This window comes from Taudactylus pleione, unplaced genomic scaffold (genome assembly GCF_031769625.1).
Source record: "Taudactylus pleione unplaced genomic scaffold, aTauple2 ptg000128l, whole genome shotgun sequence".
In the NCBI taxonomy this organism is placed as follows: domain Eukaryota; kingdom Metazoa; phylum Chordata; class Amphibia; order Anura; family Myobatrachidae; genus Taudactylus; species Taudactylus pleione.
This window is the reverse complement of record NW_028284530.1, coordinates 336712-356376: the sequence shown is the minus strand read 5'-3', so window position 1 is coordinate 356376 and position 19665 is coordinate 336712. Positions and strand designations below refer to the sequence as shown.

The window sequence follows — 19665 nt, the reverse complement described above, 5'->3', positions numbered from 1 at the left end:
GTGATACATTCTGGAGCTTGGACCTGGTGGGTAAAGCCATTTTTTGTTTATTTAAAGTGACTATGGTTACTAAATTGCAATTAGTTCTCTCTTTCCAGGGTCCCTGTCGAATGATCTGCTGCGCTGCCAGCGCCTCTCACTCTGTCACACTATCGCTGGCAATAAAGTCGGTGGGGGAGGGCCTGAGCTGGGCTGCAAAAGAGAACAATGTGCATCCCCCTCAGCAGGCATTAGCCCACTAAACTTCACTGTGCGACCTACTGCAGTGCTGCTGAGGGGGACGAACCTCCTCCTCGGCATCAGACTCTGGCCCCTGATGGGCCCCTCCAACAAGTCTGGGCCTGGTTAAACTTTACCTACCCCCCCTCCCCCCCTTAGTGCCACTGGACATACTCCAGTCCGCCACGGGTAGATTAAACTTATCCATGGATATTTTGGTTGAATGTCCTATTTCACCCATATTTATGTTAGTAAGCAGTGCACATCTCACTTTGCATACATGTTGTGCACTAGGACCCAGAGTCTGCAGGGAGGTCCAACCTGATGTGCTACTACACATATGACTGCAGCCATCTTTACTCAGTACTGTGTAGAGTGACATGGTGGGAGACAGAAGCCTCCTACTTAGCTCCTATAGAGAACCTGGTTAATACATGCTATAAAGCTGTTCCAAAATTCTGCACCACCTCCGGTTTGCAGGATACACTCACCAGCTGGTGAGCTATATTGAAACCCCGCTCCATTCAAGCTCTGCTACAGTGCCAGTGTACATGTAATAGTGAGTATTGCACATGTAATAGTGAGTATAGCTGTACATGCTATCTCTCAATAAACCAACACCACTTAAGTAACTGGGCTGTTAATAGTTTGAGTCATCTGCTGGCATGTGACTACATAACTCTGCAATATCAATACTTGAACACAACAGGTTATAGGCCCAGGCACAGACATACAAGCTATAAGGATGCCCAGAATAGCATTCAGAAGTGATCTCAGGCACATGTGTAGTGTAAGCTGCATAGGAGCACAGAGAGAAGACAGCACAGAGGCCCTCATTCAGAGGCGGTTGGAGGATGCAAGCGGTTGCTCTGAAACTGGGCGGCCGCTTGCATCCTAACCGGCCGCCTCTGTTTTGGTCGTTAGGCTGTGGGTTTACACCCACAGCTCTAATGACCGCTAGGGTGATGGACGCGATGGTCATAGACCATTGCGACCATCGGGGCTTACGATGAGACCCCAGGGTAGGGTCTCACTTGTCGTAAGCCCCGGAAAGCTTCTGGCTCTGTCAGAGCCGGAAGCTCTCCACTGACATCACTAGTGATGTCAGTGGGGCCTCCCCCAAATGGCTGGTGTTCCCATGGGAATGCCTCCGTTTGGGCTGCCACCCCCCCGGCCCGCCTTCCAAACAGGGCGAGCTTTCAATCAACATCGACAGCTCGCCCCCTTTGGAAAGAGACCCGCTACTACCGGTGCTGTCAGTCGTAGCGGGTCTCATGCATGCGCACGAAGGAGCCGGCTCCCTCGTGCGCATGCGCACTGGACAAACATCGAGGCGGCCGTGCGGTCGTAGACCGTACGGCCGCCTCTGAATGAAGCCCAGAGTGTTTACAGTGCAAGATAGCGGCAGTGAAGTTGATTAAAGTACAGAAGCTACACAGTTATGTCTGTAAGAAGCATAAATACAGGAGCTTCACTCATGATGGGGTTTATAAAGCTATAGGGTGCATAAAACTAAGCAACCTGGGAGTTTGCTTTGGAACAGCAATTAAAGCATGAATGGTTTTGGGTGGTCACTGTAGAATCAGATGCAGATACAAGCCCAGAAGATATAGAAAGCATCATGAGAACCATAATGTAGAGCAACACATGTACTCTATAATACATGGTATAGAATCAGGAAACGGCATGTGGACAGTACTTCAAGCAGTTTCTCAAGATGAAGGTCTCAAGAGGAGGATACATTTAAGATGTGTATTGTTTAACACCAAATTGAATAAATGCAGCAGTATGAGTGGTTACATAGACAAAATTATGTCTGAGTCTCAGCAATTAATGTCTGTTGAAGTACAATTAAATGATAAAGAGATTGCTACAACAATGCTGCAGAACTTGATGCCTGAGTTTGACTTCCTGGTTGTAGCGTTGGAGTCAAACAAAGCAAAGTTACACAGTCAGAGCAAAGTTATTACAGTTTTAAGAACAATAGCCATGTGATTTGAGTGCTGAGACTACTGTGCTACATGCAAAAAGTGAAACATTCAGAAAATATAAATTCAAGTGTTATAATTGTCACAAGATAGGTCACATAGCAATTGAGTGCAAACAAAAGAATGTGAGTGAGAGCTTGTGAGGGCTCACATCAACAACAATAAATTAAACCGAAAAATGGTAGGAATATGATATGGACAGCCTCCGTAATATGTTATATTGTGTGGTGAAATCACTGACAAATTTATATTATTTTGAAACAGTCTGTTACTGATTGCAATTAATATTTTTCTTTCCGTGTTTGAGGCTGTCCATATCATATTCTTACTCTGCAAAATTCTGTCAGCAGTGTTATATATATTTAATGAGAAGCTTTATATGTTTAGTTTTTAGATATTGATGTATACGTATTTATAATATAAAATATATTGATTTAAACAGTTGGGTTCCTGAAATTCTGTTTCTGCCATATTGGGAACATTACCCATTTGATTAGTGCATCACCATTTTTCGGTTTAACATTACTTATCGCCATCAGTGTCTTAGAACAAAGAGGACACAGAGATCACTTTGCTAAAGGAAAGGGCATTGTGAGAAACAGAAAAGGGACCATCATAGCTACAGGCACAAGATGTCAGCAATTGTACGTCCTTGATACACAGCACTGTTATGCAATGATGACAACTGAGCTGGCATACAATATTTGGTCAACTTGGATACCACTGTGCTCAGAAGCTAGAGAGCGGATGGTCTCAGGATTGTTAGTGACTAATGCAGAGAAACCCATATGTGAGAGCTGTATTGTGGGGAAACAATGTCATCAGCCATTTTCAAAATCAACAAACAGAGCTACAAAACCACTTGAAATAGTACAATCAGATGTTTGTGGTCCAATGGAAGTAAAGTCTGTTAGTGGATACAGATACTATGACACATGTAGTTCATCAGAGAGAGATCTGAAGTGGCAAAAAAGATTGCAGATTGCAAGAGACTTGTAGAAAATCAGACAGGTTACAAACTCAAGACCCTGAGATCTGAGAACGTTGGAGAATATCTCAGAGGAGAGATGGAACAATTCTTAAGAAAATATAAAATAGAGCATCAATTGACCATTGACTATACTACTGAGCAAAACATTGTCAGTGAATGAGCAAACCATGTACCAATAGAGTAGAGGATGCAGACCTAGACAAACAGTTTTGGGCAGAAGCCTTGTCCACAGCAGTTTATCTCAAGAACCATTCCCAAAAGGGTATAATAACTATGGAAGCTTGGTCAAAGAGAAAACCAAGTGTAAGAAATCTGGATTCTGTCTGAAGTCAGTAAAGTGCATCATGCTCTGCTATTGCAGATTACAGATTGTGAAACAACAGTTTGATATCACCTTGGGTTGTGCAGTGAAAATGAAACCAGCTGCCTCACATGTACATAAGGGAGTAACACCAAGTCCCCAGTAACAAATAGAAAAAGAACAAAATTCTGTGCAGTGAATGGCGCTATGTTTCATAAAGATGCATGCTAATTTAAACCTCGTACATATATATCATATGTGTGTATACATATATATCATATGTGTGTGTATACATATATATCATATGTGTGTGTATACATATACATATACATATATATCATATGTGTGTATACATATATATCATATGTGTGTATACATATATCTATCATATGTGTGTATACATATATATCATATGTGTGTATACATATATATATCATATGTGTGCATACATATATATCATATGTGTGTATACATATATATCATATGTGTGTGTATACATATATATCATATGTGTGTGTATACATATACATATATATCATATGTGTGTATACATATATATCATATGTGTGTATACATATATATCATATGTGTGTATACATATATATCATATGTGTGTATACATATATATATCATATGTGTGCATACATATATATCATATGTGTGTATACATATATATCATATGTGTGTATACATATATATATAATGTAGCAAGACATATGTATAAATTGAGCAGGTTTTGTTCCACTGATACAAAACACAAATGTGGACATTAGAAAACTACAAACATATATATATATATAAAAAAAAGAAAACCTACATGGAGACATCAAATCAAGGACTTCATTGAAAGCAAAGCAGCAAATGTCACAATACAGTCCAAGGGGCATATTCAATTGGGGGCGAGAATACAAAAAATTCCGCACCTGCAAGGTTTTTCCTGCAGGTGCAGGATTTTTGCTATTCAATTAGGTGCGTGTTTTTTTCTGTTTTGAGCACTGGGAGGTATTTTCGCACCTACAGAGCAAGTTAGATTTTTCCTAAAAATCAGTGGGCCTTGCTCTGGGACCCCGGCGGCAACCCCCCTGAGGACTAATTAAGCAATTGGAAGTTTCCAATTAGCTTAACTAGTCCTTAATTACTTACCTTCTGCAGCACTTCAATAGGACCTGGTTCAAATTTCTGCTGCTGGAGTTAACAGAAGTCCTGGCATGAAGGCGTCCATACAAGGCGTTTCAGTTTATTACCATCTTCAGGAATGGATATCATACCCAGAGCCGGCCCTAGCCAAATTAGTGCCCTAGAAAGATTTTGGGCGGTGCCCCCCTCCCCGTGGGATCCTGAAAAGGGGTGTGGCCTCATGGAAGGGACCTCACCCAGCACAGCACGGTATCAGCACCTACCCTCACCGACAACCCCATCCAAGCAGAACACCCCTCTCCCAGCAGTGAGAACCACAGCACCACGACCCTCTCCCAGTTCCAAACTTACTTTACTTGAGCACAGCCTGCAGAGCCATCCGACTCAAGATACAGCAAACCGTGGGCGGCAGACCTGCTTTTCCCATCTCAGGCTTGCAGGCCGCAGCTGTGTGTGATGATTGCTGGAGGTAGAGCCCAGAGCCGTGAGGTGTGACTCACTACTCCGAGCTCCGCAAAGGCACATGGTGCAGCAGCCCTCCTGCTACCATTTACTTATAGTCCTGAATAGTCTCTGCTCATGCACAAAAGCTCATTCTCATTGTGTGACGCCTGAGAAACGACTAGCCATTGTCCAGGTGTTCTGTCCCCGCAAACTGCTGCCGGCTTTTCTGCCACTGCCCGCTCACTGTTTGCTGCTGCCAGGCCCAATTGGAGCTGTCAGCTGAGCTCCAATCATGGACGCTGAGCAGCGGCAGTAGAAGGTGCCAGAGTATTTGTCCAGCCGGCAGTAGGTGCCCCGGCCGTACCTGCACCAAACCTCCACCGGCACTAGGCGGGCTTGGATGCCCCTAGGCATTAGCTTAGTTTGTCTATGCCTAGGGCCGGCTCTGATCATACCTCTCCTTGGAGAGGTTTAAATACCCCTATTCCGGATTACCTTCTCATGCAATTTCCGCAATTATTGCCAAACCGGAAGTGACGCGTGCAGTTGCGTTCCAAACAGTGGCCATCTTAAAGTTTATAACATATAACGGTGGCCATCTTTACAAAGGGCAATCAACTGAGGCACTTAACATTTCAGTGAAATTTATATTTGAAGAGTGCATCTATAGAGGAAAGCTCCATGGCAATCACACATTCTCCAAAAAAACTCCTCATAAACATTTAAATAATGAGTATTTGAATGTAAAAGTTCTGTACTGTGCGATATACTTGATCTTGATATTGTACATATAAAAGATTTTGCCTCAAATATGGTATAATACTTTTACAAAAGTCATGTAGAAGGAATGTTTGGAAGCATGTAAAGGCTGTCCCATTTTCCCACTTTCTATTTAGTAGCTGTCATACCTTGGCATTTCTAACAATATAATTGAGTTGTTGGAAACTGAAATGTCTAAATTCTTTGCTCTTTCATCATGCTGTCACTCTGAAATGTTGAAATACTAAAATATGTGTGAATCTTGGAAAATGCTGAATTGTTTTGAATTTCTTTCTGTTTAGGACATCCCAGAATAAGTCCCTTGTAAAAGCAGCTTCGTGAGAGTAAATTATTAATATTGCTCATAGGTGCAAATCTGTCCTAAAATTATAATAACCAATTAGATAATCCGCTTTAATTATTTATCCTGTTGTAGACCTATGACATACTCCCCGACATTAAAAAAAAATAAGGAAAAAAGTAAATAAATAAATATACATATACACATATAAAATATAGGCAATATATATATATATATATCTATCTGTATATATATATATACACAAACGGACCGGCGGCACTCTCTCAAAAGACCACACAGACAGCAGATCAAATACGTTCAACGTTTCGATGTTAATACATCGTCATCAGGATCCTGATGATGATGTATTAACATTGAAACATTGAACGTATTTGACCTGCTGTCTGTGTGATCTTTTGAGAGAGTGCCGCCGGTCCGTTTGTATATTGGAGCCCACTGGAGTGGGGCTTCACCGGAAGGCACCCACATGGTTGTTACAGTACATGGGAGCGCCACCCGTACTGGTTATATATATATATATATATATATATATATATATTGCACAAACTATGCTCATATTCTCATTATTTAGTACCAGTTATTTATATAGCGTACACATTCCGCAGCGCTTTACAGAGAATATTTGGCCATTTATATCAGTCCCTGTCCCAGTGGAGCTTACAATCTGTATTCCCTACCACATGTACACGCACATACACAACTTCAGTGCTGTGAGGCAGTAATGCTAACTCATCTCTTGCTACTACTCTGATTTTGCACATTTACTTATCTATTGGATTTACTCAGGGCCGGCTCCAAGGGTCGCAGCACCCTGTGCCGGCTCTTAGCAGGGCACCCTTACATCGAGCACAAGGAAGCCACGTGCGACCGAAAATGGGGGCATGACCTAATTACCATAGGCCACAGCCCCTACATGACGTTATTTGGAGGCGTGCCCGCATGGCACACATCCAAATAACGTCAGGCTGGGGGGAGCCTCACTAGCTGGGCTTCCTCCCGCCCCTCTCCAATCACTGAATGGATGCCGCGCGCATGTGCGCAGCATCCATTCAGACTCCGGGGTCCGGCACCACCGCACAGCTGTGGCGGTGGGGGTCCCCAACCTGCCAATTTCACCAACACCTGCTGGCCACTTCGGCCCACAGATGGAACAGCGGGACAGTACTGTCCTGCTGAAATCGGGATGTTAGGGAGGGGTGCGCCCTCTATGGGTGGCGCCCCTGTGCGACCGCACTGGTTGAACACCCCTAGAGCCGGCCCTGGATTTACTGATGCTCCTATTAGTAGTATAGAGGTGAAAGTTCTCGCTTGAGCAACAGGCTACTTTGAGCTTGTCCTTTCCTACTGAGTCTGTGCCATATACTACTGTAATTAATTCTCATGAAGATCCCTTGCTAGGGAATATGGAAATTGGCAGCATATATGTGGGTAGAAATCCAGGTATAAATAAATTAAGTGTATTTTGGCATAAACTGCCAACCACAAACTGCACAGTAAAACAATATGCTAAAGTAACCAACTTCAGTAGGAAAATCTAGACTGTGCTAGATGAAATCTAGATGTCAGTTAGAAGCTGATTGGTTGCTATGTTCAACCATATCTCTTTTAAGGGTTTGATACATCTCCCCCAGACAAACATGCAGGAAGACCAGCTCAACTTGTAACAAAATTATAAGGTTGGGATACATACCTCCCAACCATCCTGATTTTGATGGGACAGTCCCACTTTTCCGATTGTAACCCTGGCTCACCTAGTATTTGTATGGGTTACTATGTCCGTGGTTCAGATCTCCTCTTGTCTAGGTGTTCTGCGGTGCCTCCACCCAAGCCTTAGTTATTAGTCATCAAATTATCAGGGGCTGGCTTGGGAGAACCCCGAATTTTAGTTAAAAGTATGTGAAAAGGGCTAACGTGTTACCAGCTCCAACATGGACAACACACAGAGAAGGTTTATCAGAACAACGGAATATATGCTTTATTATACTGGATTACTTTAGGATGTAAATCCTATGAAATAAATGGCATTTAGGGAATACCCAATCATATAATGCATATATTACACAGAAAAGCAAACACAGTAACTATAATATTCAGCATTAAACAAACTCCTATTATATTTTGCATCCACAAAACAATTGCATACAGTCTAAAATCCAATTTAGATTGTAAATTATACAAGCTAGTTACTGTTTTGTTGGTTCTCATAAGAGCTTAACCTAACTTCCCCACTATAATACTTGTTTAGCTAATTGGATAGGTAATACCCCTCAATATTTGAAATGATGAATACAAAATACTTTAAAGCTTCAAAGTTATGAACCAATTGCAGATGACAGTCTAAATAGCTGCTGACTTATCTATATGCATGGCCATGCTACGAAGGTGCACACATGTGACTAACGGATGAAAGGAGAATGGTGGGGGGGGTGATTTTGCTCCTTTATTCCGGATGGGTGGTACTTAAATTGATAATCTTGAGCCAATCCAATGCCACTTCTTGATGGGCTGAGTTCCCTTATATTTAGCTCCAAAATCTATTTTCGTTTGTTAGCCGAATATTTGATCTTTAACAAAATGTTTTGCTACTAAAAATGAAATGCTGAAGCAACTAGAGATAGTCAATATCCTTGGGATGATGAATTTGGGTTTTGTCTCTAGTCTATCCTTGCTGTATCTGATCCTAACTGTAGAAGAACACTATCTCAGCACAGAGCAGTCCTCATAGGATTAGGGATACATTTACTGATAGTCATTACGTCCTTTAAGGATATATGTTTGCAGTCCCTGGATTAGATTATTGACACTTTTGTTGATAACTGTAACTTCAAGTTATTGCTGCATTGAATATTACTAGATCTGCATTAGTGATGCTCCCAGATAGTTCAACAGATGTTTGTTTGCTGTCTGCTTATAAAAGCTAGTGCACTTTTACATAAGCCTCTGGTGTCTGAGGGGTAGGGTCACTTCTGCTTTCCTCTGTACACATTTGTATGAATAGAATAATCTGTGGGGCAATACTAAGGTGTTGCAGAATGGTGTTATTCTATCTTTTATTTACTTTGTGTCAGAATTCAAGACTGCTGCAGCTATGAATGTATTTTGCACTTTAAGTGACCTGGAGCTCCGATTTATAATATGATGCTGCTCTCTCCCTCACAGATACCTCTGTAATGCACTTCCTCAGTCTCCTCCCCCGACCTCAGCGCCGCCTGTGGGGTCAGACTTGGGCTCGGACAGTCCTCCTCTTACTGGTACTGGCTCCTGCACTGAGCCGCTCTCCGTACCTGATGCGGTGGCCGAATACCAGCAGCACCGGCACACAGACAAGTCACACAGACAAGTCTCTCTCCATCAGATGCCCCTCTCAGACACTCCTCTCTTAGCCTTTACCTCAGGCCAACTGCCAACTCTCCTTGCCTCAGCGGTATTTATAGCTTCTCTTGGGTTGCCATGGAAACCTGCAGATCACCCCATAGCTAGCCATATAATGGACACTCCCACATTAACCCCCTCACTGCTGCATAAATCCCAGTACATAGGGCTACTGGAAATCTGTAAAAGGCTGACAGCTGCTGTCAGTTACAAGTATATTGCTCCTATTAGTTATTAATACTACAATAACAGTAAAAATATTTTTTTACATAAATAATTATTATTTATAGCACTAAATCCACTTATTTTACATATAACAAAGAGAACCACCAGTAAAAGGATGTTACACTCTCCCCCTGGTGCACTGACAGATTACTTTTCTTAAAAAACTTTGCCAGTGCACCACCCATAATGCATATAATGCTAATATATCCTAAATAATAATATAATTATTAGATCCATTCACAAATTGTTCGAACATATTAGCACGCCATCTTAATGCAATATTTCGAGCTGATGGCCAACTAGGATGGGATAGTACCACAGAAATCTCCTGCCTCTCCCAGGTGATGATCTCTTGGGCTTTTATTTCAGATTCACCTTCCTTTACCTCTTTTCTGCTTTGCTCCTGTTGAGCTGGTCCACCTTGATCTTCTAAATCAACATTATTGTGTTTCCTTACAATTTGTCCTTGTATGGGATCTTTGGGATGCTGTGTTAAGGCAAATTTAGGAAGTACTTCACTTTGGTAATCATTTGGATGATGTTCTTTCTCTAGCGAAATGTCTAAATGTGTCATATTTTTAGCATCTAAATTTGCTTGATGCTGGGGTCTGGTGGCTCTGTCTCTCCATCTGGAATGAGGTTGGTAGCTTGATGAAGCAGAGTGTCTAGTCTGGGCTGGGTCCTGGGAAAAAGACTTTTTATTGACGGTCCCTCTCTCTCTTTTTCTTGACTGATGACAACATATGCAAGTCCCTTGTCGGCTTGGAGCAAATCGATTCCCTTTCACTGGTACACCTCCAGGGCCAGTCACATTGATTGCATGCAACCCCTTCACTCCTTCAACTACTTCAAACTCTACACTTTCTCCACGTCCAACACTTTGCAGAAGCTTAAGAGTGTTATTCTTTGTTATAGCAGTCCAATGGACAAAAACATCTCCTTGCATGTCATGTCTTTTAATGAAGCCGTCCCCTTTTTTTTTACATAGAACCATATAACAGTGCCTGCTATTCTAGGCGTGGTATCTCTATTCTGCCCAAATTCAATCCTGTAAACAGCATCTTTTTCCTGCAAATCAGCCAACACTACTTCAGTCTGTGAGGCGATTTCTTTGGTTTCAAGAAGGGGTTTCATTGAGGTGGCAATGGCAAGTGTTTTGTTTTCAGATTCCAGCCACAGTAGGTATTCTTTCATCTCATGAAGCCTAGTCTGGTCTTTCTGTTTAGAAGTTTCAGCTGCTCGCAAGAGTTCAGACAGCTGAGTTATTTGCAATTCCAGCAACTGAATCCTTTCCTCCTGCTCAATGGACCTCTGTGTGTTTTTCTGCTCTTGCTCTTTCTTCTTCTGAATCTCCTCTGGGCTCAAGTATTTCATTTCTGACCGTATCTCCCAAAGCTCTCCCTCAAGTTCCTGATTTCTTTTGTCTATTTTCATATAGAGCATCTGCTCAAATTTAAGTTCCCCTCTGAGCTCATTCACTTCACCTAATTCCTCTCCTAAAATATTCAGCAGCCAGTTAATATGTTTTATCCGGTCAGCTGATACTCGTTCTAATACCTCCAGCGGGGATATAACATCATTGGGAATAAAATCACTCACTTGCCCATTGTTATTAGTAGACCTCTTTTTGGTCTGGGCATTTTGTTCTCTCTCTCGAAGACCTGAAAGCAGTGTTTCATGTATCTTACTGTCCTCAGATATTTGTCCTATTACTTTTCTTATTTTCTGTGCTTTTGCCTCAATATCAACTTCCTCTCTTTTCACTTCTCTGTCATTCTTTTCGTCTTTCTTCTTTTGTTTAATGATACCCTCTTGTTCAGCTTTTAGGGCACTTGAGCTACTACCCTCCTTTTTATCTCTCTTCTCTACTTTGCTTTTATCCTCTTCTCCTTTCACATCAACTACTGTCACTGCTCCCACTGGATCCCTCTCTTCTGGTGGAAGTACTGCCTGATCCTCCGGTACTTCGCCATCTTCATCAGTGGTCGTAATTTTAGAAAATTCATCACCTACACTTTCATCACTCTCTTCGTTGTTAAGTCTAAATCTTAATTTCTTGCCCTTTGATCTTTTATTTTTCTTTTCTGTCTCCACTGAGGCAACTTCAGATCCGCTTCCATCTTTTCTTCCTGGATCATTTAGAATTAATTCTTTCTTTTTGGCTCCAATCTGATCCATATGTGCTCCAGCTCCCCCAATTGTAGCAGCTATAGCAGTTAGACCACTCTCTTTCTTTTTCTTTTGCTTCTTTCCCATGGTGTGGAATTTGAGGAAGCAAACTGCGCTAATTAATTATGGATGATGGCTTTTGACACTTGTATGGTAACAGGCTCTGTGTATGTTCTTTGAATCTCAGCAGTGCGCCTCCAAATGTAACCCTGGCTCACCTAGTATTTGTATGGGTTACTATGTCCGTGGTTCAGATCTCCTCTTGTCTAGGTGTTCTGTGGTGCCTCCACTCAAGCCTTAGTTATTAGTCATCAAATTATCAGGGGCTGGCTTGGGAGAACCCCGAATTTTAGTTAAAAGTATGTGAAAAGGGCTAACGTGTTACCAGCTCCAACATGGACAACACACAGAGAAGGTTTATCAGAACAACGGAATATATGCTTTATTATACTGGATTACTTTAGGATGTAAATCCTATGAAATAAATGGCATTTAGGGAATACCCAATCATATAATGCATATATTACACAGAAAAGCAAACACAGTAACTATAATATTCAGCATTAAACAAACTCCTATTATATTTTGCATCCACAAAACAATTGCATACAGTCCAAAATCCAATTTAGATTGTAAATTATACAAGCTAGTTACTGTTTTGTTGGTTCTCATAAGAGCTTAACCTAACTTCCCCACTATAATACTTGTTTAGCTAATTGGATAGGTAATACCCCTCAATATTTGAAATGATGAATACAACATACTTTAAAGCTTCAAAGTTATGAACCAATTGCAGATGACAGTCTAAATAGCTGCTGACTTATCATGGCCATGCTACGAAGGTGCACACATGTGATTAACGGATGAAAGGAGAATGGTGGGGGGGGTGATTTTGCTCCTTTATTCCGGATGGGTGGTACTTAAATTGATAATCTTGAGCCAATCGCCAATCCAATGCCACTTCTCGATGGGCTGAGTTCCCTTATATTTAGCTCCAAAATCTAGTTTCGTTTGTTAGCCGAATATTTGATCTTTAACAAAATGTTTTGCTACTAAAAATGAAATGCTGAAGCAACTAGAGATAGTCAATATCCTTGGGATGATGAATTTGGGTTTTGTCTCTAGTCTATCCTTGCTGTATCTGATCCTAACTGTAGAAGAACACTATCTCAGCACAGAGCAGTCCTCATAGGATTAGGGATACATTTACTGATAGTCATTACGTCCTTTAAGGATATATGATGTTTGCAGTCCCTGGATTAGATTATTGACACTTTTGTTGATAACTGTAACTTCAAGTTATTGCTGCATTGAATATTACTAGATCTGCGTTAGTGATGCTCCCAGATAGTTCAACAGATGTTTGTTTGCTGTCTGCTTATAATGCTGTCTGCTTATAAAAGCTAGTGCACTTTTACATAAGCCTCTGGTGTCTGAGGGGTAGGGTCACTTCTGCTTTCCTCTGTACACGTTTGTATGAATAGAATAATCTGTGGGGCAATACTAAGGTGTTGCAGAATGGTGTTATTCTATCTTTTATTTACTTTGTGTCAGAATTCAAGACTGCTGCAGCTATGAATGTATTTTGCACTTTAAGTGACTGGAGCTCCGATTTATAATATGATGCTGCTCTCTCCCTCACAGATCTCTGTAATGCACTTCCTCAGTCTCCTCCCCCGACCTCAGCGCCGCCTGTGGGGTCAGACTTGGGCTCGGACAGTCCTCCTCTTACTGGTACTGGCTCCTGCACTGAGCCGCTCTCCGTACCTGATGCGGTGGCCGAATACCAGCAGCACCGACACACAGACAAGTCACACAGACAAGTCTCTCTCCATCAGATGCCCCTCTCAGACACTCCTCTCTTAGCCTTTACCTCAGGCCAACTGCCAACTCTCCTTGCCTCAGCGGTATTTATAGCTTCTCTTGGGTTGCCATGGAAACCTGCAGATCACCCCATAGCTAGCCATATAATGGACACTCCCACATTAACCCCCTCACTGCTGCATAAATCCCAGCACATAGGGCTACTGGAAATCTGTAAAAGGCTGACAGCTGCTGTCAGTTACAAGTATATTGCTCCTATTAGTTATTAATACTACAATAACAGTCAAAATATTTTTTTACATAAATAATTATTATTTATAGCACTAAATCCACTTATTTTACATATAACAAAGAGAACCACCAGTAAAAGGATGTTACACGATACTGACCTGCAGTCCCATCTGCAGGCCAGAGTGTTCCACTATGGGGGAGGGGGGTTTGGGAGTCCTCTCACCCACTGCTCAGTCCATTCACTGGAGAGAGGGACTGGAGGCTCCCGGAGAGCTGGGGATACCCCCTGTGTGACAAAAACTGTGGGCGTGGCTCATGGGCACTGAATTTAACTCGAGGCCACGCCCCTTACCATGAGTCTACACTCCCTTTTTGTCCCATATGTCCCTACTGAGCAGAACACAGCCATAACCTCAGGTTTTCCTAATTGTGGAGGGTCACTTCAGCAACTTTGGCCAAATACTGTTTACCAATGTGCGGCAATAGCACACCATGAACACTTGTCTGTCAGGAAGTGAAATCCCCAGTATGGACTTCACAGAAGACCTTTTGTCTCCCTTGAGCTACCAGTTTTGAAGTGCTCCTTGGGTGTCTCATATTTCCAAGGGAAGGACAGATAGTGCGTGCCCTTACACCTGGTATTCTGCCTTTGTTGACTGTGAGTTTCCATTTCACAGTGGCAGAGCACTGTATTGTATTTATTGTATTGTATTTATTGTATTGTATTGTATCATATTGTCCTGTCATTTGAATGCCACAAAAGCTTTTTATGTCCATCCACACACAGAAAAAAAGGATCTTTTCAAAATCTCTCTGGAGGGGAGGTGAATATGACTGACACACATACACGTGCCCACACATGCACACACAATCTCAGCGTGTCATGTGAAGATGGGTTCCGTTACAGTGAAGGCAGATATCAGGAATGCCTTCTTCTCACTTAGGGCTCTATTTATTAACATTATTTCTACTCAAATAAAGTGAAAAAGGGTGTTTCACATTATTTTAGTATCACCTATAGTTATTATAGGGCAATTGGTGTAGAATTCGTAAAATTGTACTCCAACCCCTAATTATTTTTAGTAAGCAGATCGCATTTCCCATAATTGTAATGGGAAATGTGATCCGACCAAAGTTACTAAAAATAAATTGTAAAAAAATATCGGGGAAAGCCCTGTGATAATAACTGGAGGTGGCGTTATTCAGGGTCTCCCCCGGTTACCGGGCTCCTACTCTGCTCTAAATGGCAGAGCAGAGCCCGGAGCCGGTCCCAGTGATCAGCTGTGTGGTCTAAACAGACCGCAAGCTGATCTCTGCTAAAAAAAAAAAAAATGTACTTACCTGAGTCCATGGACCGGTGGTCGGGGCTCCGGTGATGACTCCTCTCTGGTTAGCTGGTCTCCCATGGTGCACTGTGGCCCGGTCATCAGGTGAGCGGGTCCCAGTGCTGTACGGGATATCAGCTGACCGGAGGCATGGAAGACATCACCGAAGCACTGATGACTGCTGGTAAGTGCTATTAAGGGAGGGGGGGGTCGTGGGGGGGTTCCATGATTGTGGGGGGTGGGGCTTAATGATGGGGCGGGGCTTAGCGCCAGGGGGGTAGCAGCGGCGGCTGGTCGGCGCATGCGCAGGCACTTTGTCACAGTATTTTTGGCGAAAAAACCGTGACTAGTGTGCGGAGGGGATTCGCAGGGACAGAGCTTTATCGCAAGCTCTGTCCCTGCAAGGGATTTGTAGTAAATCCCTGTGATATTGCCTGAATATCACACTACAATGTGCATTACAAATGCGGATTGTAATAAATAAAGCCCAAAATCATGTACAGTACCATGTGACTATGATACAATGTGTTGTATTATAAATCAGTCATAACAGCCTGAATAAATAAACATAGGGAAATGTTAATTACCAAGATTTTTCTTATGTTCTTATACTATTTTTTTTTCATGGGATATATAAATATATACAGTACTGTATATATTGTAATTAAAACACTGACAAAGTTATAGATGACTCCAGGGAAATGATGTACTGTGATGGGAAGACAGTTTTCCCAATGGCTTGGCCTAAGAATGAGCTAGTTTAAATTTTCCCTGTAGTAAATAAAGAGAAACTAGGTGCTCCAGTCATCTCTCCCAGTCCAGGTTTTGTCGACACCATCCAGGCAACAAAGTGATTAGCAGCTGTAATGTGTAAATTAAAGGGTGTGTCAATATGCTGTTTTAGTACCACTCATACTACTTTCAGACAGAAAAATATCCATATTTTTCAACCTGGGAAGGATCCGGGAATTTGCTCCTAACCCCCTTTCACACAGCCCATTAGACCTGGGTAATTACCAGGTCAACCCTATTCAGACTGAACCGAGGTCAGCCCTGCAATATACTGTGTGTCATAATATATGGACTGCTTTTATGGCACACAGAGATGAGGTAATAAAAAGTGGGTGGTGACTGTTCACTGCATTGCATTACTATGGCAGACGAGTTACTCCTGAGTAGCCCGGCATTCCTGAGTTATTGCTGCTTTTTGCTGTTTTATTTACACAGCAAATGAGAGCCTGATGCAGGTGCTTACACTGTGCTACCTGGCACAATCTTATGCCAGGAGGAGAAGAGCTAAATTTCTGGCGGATCTCCTCCTCTTTCCAGTGCGTCATGCCTCTCTGTTTTTCTGCAGCACGATTGTGACATCAGACGCCAACGCCACTGCCCTGCTCGCTCAGCCAATCAGCCAGTGCCCCGCAATCTCAGCCAATAAGCGCTGTTTACTGTGACCGGAGTTGCAAAACCCGGGTCAGAGCATTTCAGACAGCCAGCAACCCGTGTAAGACCCGGGAAAAACCCAGGTAAATACCTGGGACAAAGACCAGGGAATTTGGACCCGGGTTGACCCTTTCAGACAGAAAAAAAACCTGAATTTGTAAAAAAATTTGCGCTATTGCTATATGTGGCACCTGAAAAGGAAAATGAGTAAGGGTTAAAGATAAAGAGAGGGGGGAGAGAAAACGAAACGTGTATGAATAAGTATAAAATATGTTTATAGCTCTTTTCTGAAGTGTTGGTGAAGACCGGATAAGTGATGCTCATATACGTAGTATACACACCATAGGAGTCCAGTGCTAACTTTCCCTACCTCTATCTTCAAGGGTACTTGGTTCATTTCACTGATGCCTGCATACATCATCCGCCTGCGGCACGCAAAAGTGACGTCATCACCATTGGCGAGCCGGGCCAAGTCACTCGGCAATACAGCGCTGACAGAAGAATATCAGCAGTGCTTCAGCGGGTTGTTTTCTCTGTCTGAAAGGGGTTAGCCAGCTTTGACGTGAGAAGGAGTGAAGTTGGGAAAATAGGCATTCCAGGCTCAAGTGTTTCCAAATTCTAATATCAACATCTATGTACATTATTTGCATCAAAATGACATCAATAATTACTCCTGATATTGCATGAATGGCCCTCAACATGCACTACAGAAACAATATAAAGCAACACAGCCTGGACCCAGTGATACAGTATACACAGCCTCTAGTGACTGCCATACAGGTTATACAGCATCATAGTGACCGCTGCAAAATAGAGAGCATTTTTGTGACTGCCATACAGAGAGAATTTTTGTGACTGCCATACAATACAAAGAGCATTTTTTTGACCACCACACAAATCATCCCCTAATTACTATTGAGCCTTCCTCAAAAATCATTAAAATTTTTTAGCTTCATCGTAAAAACTCAACGTAACAATTCAACATAATTATCACCTTAAATCTTTAACTTTCTTATCCTAGTCATTAACTACTCCCTGCATCATCAATTCATTTAATTAACATTTGTGAACACCCTCATTACCTCCCTCAGTCTCATAAAAATAAACTTAATAAATCCAAATAAAAGCATTAATCCCTTCATCTTAGTTTCCATTAGTTAGCATTATACCATTAACCTGGCCATGTGAATTGTGAACTCCTTAGTCTACTAAATGCAGGTAACAGGCTTTGCCTCAGCCTGTGAGGAGGAGAGGACCACCAAGGACGAGGTAGGGGCTAGGCGCTGCAGCAATAGTCTGCATGGCCCCAGGAAGAGTGATGTGCTTCATCTGTGTGGTCAGACATGGTCTTCCTGGCTACATGCCACCCCTCCTTGGCACCTCCATTCCCAGACTCAGTTAAAAATATTGTTTGTGAAAATAAATAAATATTAGACCCAGCAGTGCCTCCACTAGTGCCTACCTGAAATATTTGGGAGATGTGAGACATCCCCTTGCCCAACCTGCTCTGATACCTTTGTCCCCAGATACCACCTTGACTATCCTTTTTATGGCACTGCCTCTACCTGGAAAGAAGAAGACTAAGCAGAAAGGTACTACCTAAGTGAGACCAGTTTGCCTACAATTGTTTTGTTTGTGAGTTGGAAAGTTAGGTGCACCACAGATAGATTGTAGCTATTATTTAGTAAGGGCTGAGGCAAAGTATGTTCCACCATGTAATGACAGATCGACAATGGTATGGGTGCTGGCATGTTGCAAGAGTGGGTTTTCGCAATTGTTTTATATAGTGTAATGTTAGGCCACCCTGAAACCCATTCCCATTGAAACACACTAGCATTACTGCACACACCACAATTATGTGCACATGGCTTCGGTATTCACAAGTAAAGAAAAACAAAAACAAAATCCCCCCAGCACACCATAATAGACCACTAAATGAGATTCACATCCTATATGATAGTAGATAGTATTGCAAGTAAAGCAGCATGAAAGGTACAAATGTTATGACTGTGCTGGATAGTCCCCCAAAAAATCAGACTGTCCCACCAGAATCCTATTTGTAGACTGTGTCTCTCCTCCTCTGTACCTGCTTCTACAGCTTTCATTGCTTGCTGATGCTGGTCTCCTAAGGTTAATTGCTGTTTGTCTGCTTCCTGGAATGTTGGGATCCTGTTTGGAAAGAGATAGATACTGTTCAGCTCATGGAAAGTCAAGAATAGAGTGAACCCTCTAGGTTTCCATCACCGCAAATAGCCTGACATTAAATAAGCTACACCCATGTTTAATAAATAGGTCTACATCCCCCTATCCAGCCCCAAGTTTAAATAAATAACAACTATGTTTAATAATTAGGCTTCCTTCCCCCAACCAGCCCCAACATTATATTAGCAGCATTTACATAAAAAAAAATAGGAAATATTGCATTACAATTTTTAAAATAAGTACCAGGAAACGGTGATATAGAAAGTAGTAGTGGTAGAAGGGAGGGGTTTAGGGGAGTAATGAAGACTACAGAAGGCTCAACATCATAGTAAAGCAACTTATAAGGACTCAAGCCGTACATAAAGTTAATAATAATAGCTTTGACCCCTTATCAAGAGGATCCTGTGAGGGGAATGAAGTGAGGGCAGGAGGAAGAGAAAAAGGGGTCTGAGAAGAGTGAGAAAGCCAAAAATATAGCAGGGGAGGAGTAAGAGCAGATTATAAACTTGGGGCCACTACCGATCCACAATGCCAGGGTTCATTGTAATTCAGTCTGCTAATGCCTCCATCATTAGTGAGAAGAGGTCTGTGTTAGCCCTGTCTAGAGCCACTAGATAACATGGATGAGAAAATAAACTTCAGCCAGCAAGATCTGATTAGGTTGACCCCGGAGCTCTAGAGCTCTTACATGTGCTATATTTAGAGAATCCCTG

The 19665-nt window shown here is 42.2% G+C and overlaps 1 pseudogene; it reads right to left on the bottom strand.

Annotated features, from left to right (window-relative positions):
• Positions 1–9966: 9966 nt before the first annotated feature.
• LOC148523723 (uncharacterized) lies at positions 9967–11201 on the bottom strand (annotated as a pseudogene).
• Positions 11202–19665: the final 8464 nt, after the last annotated feature.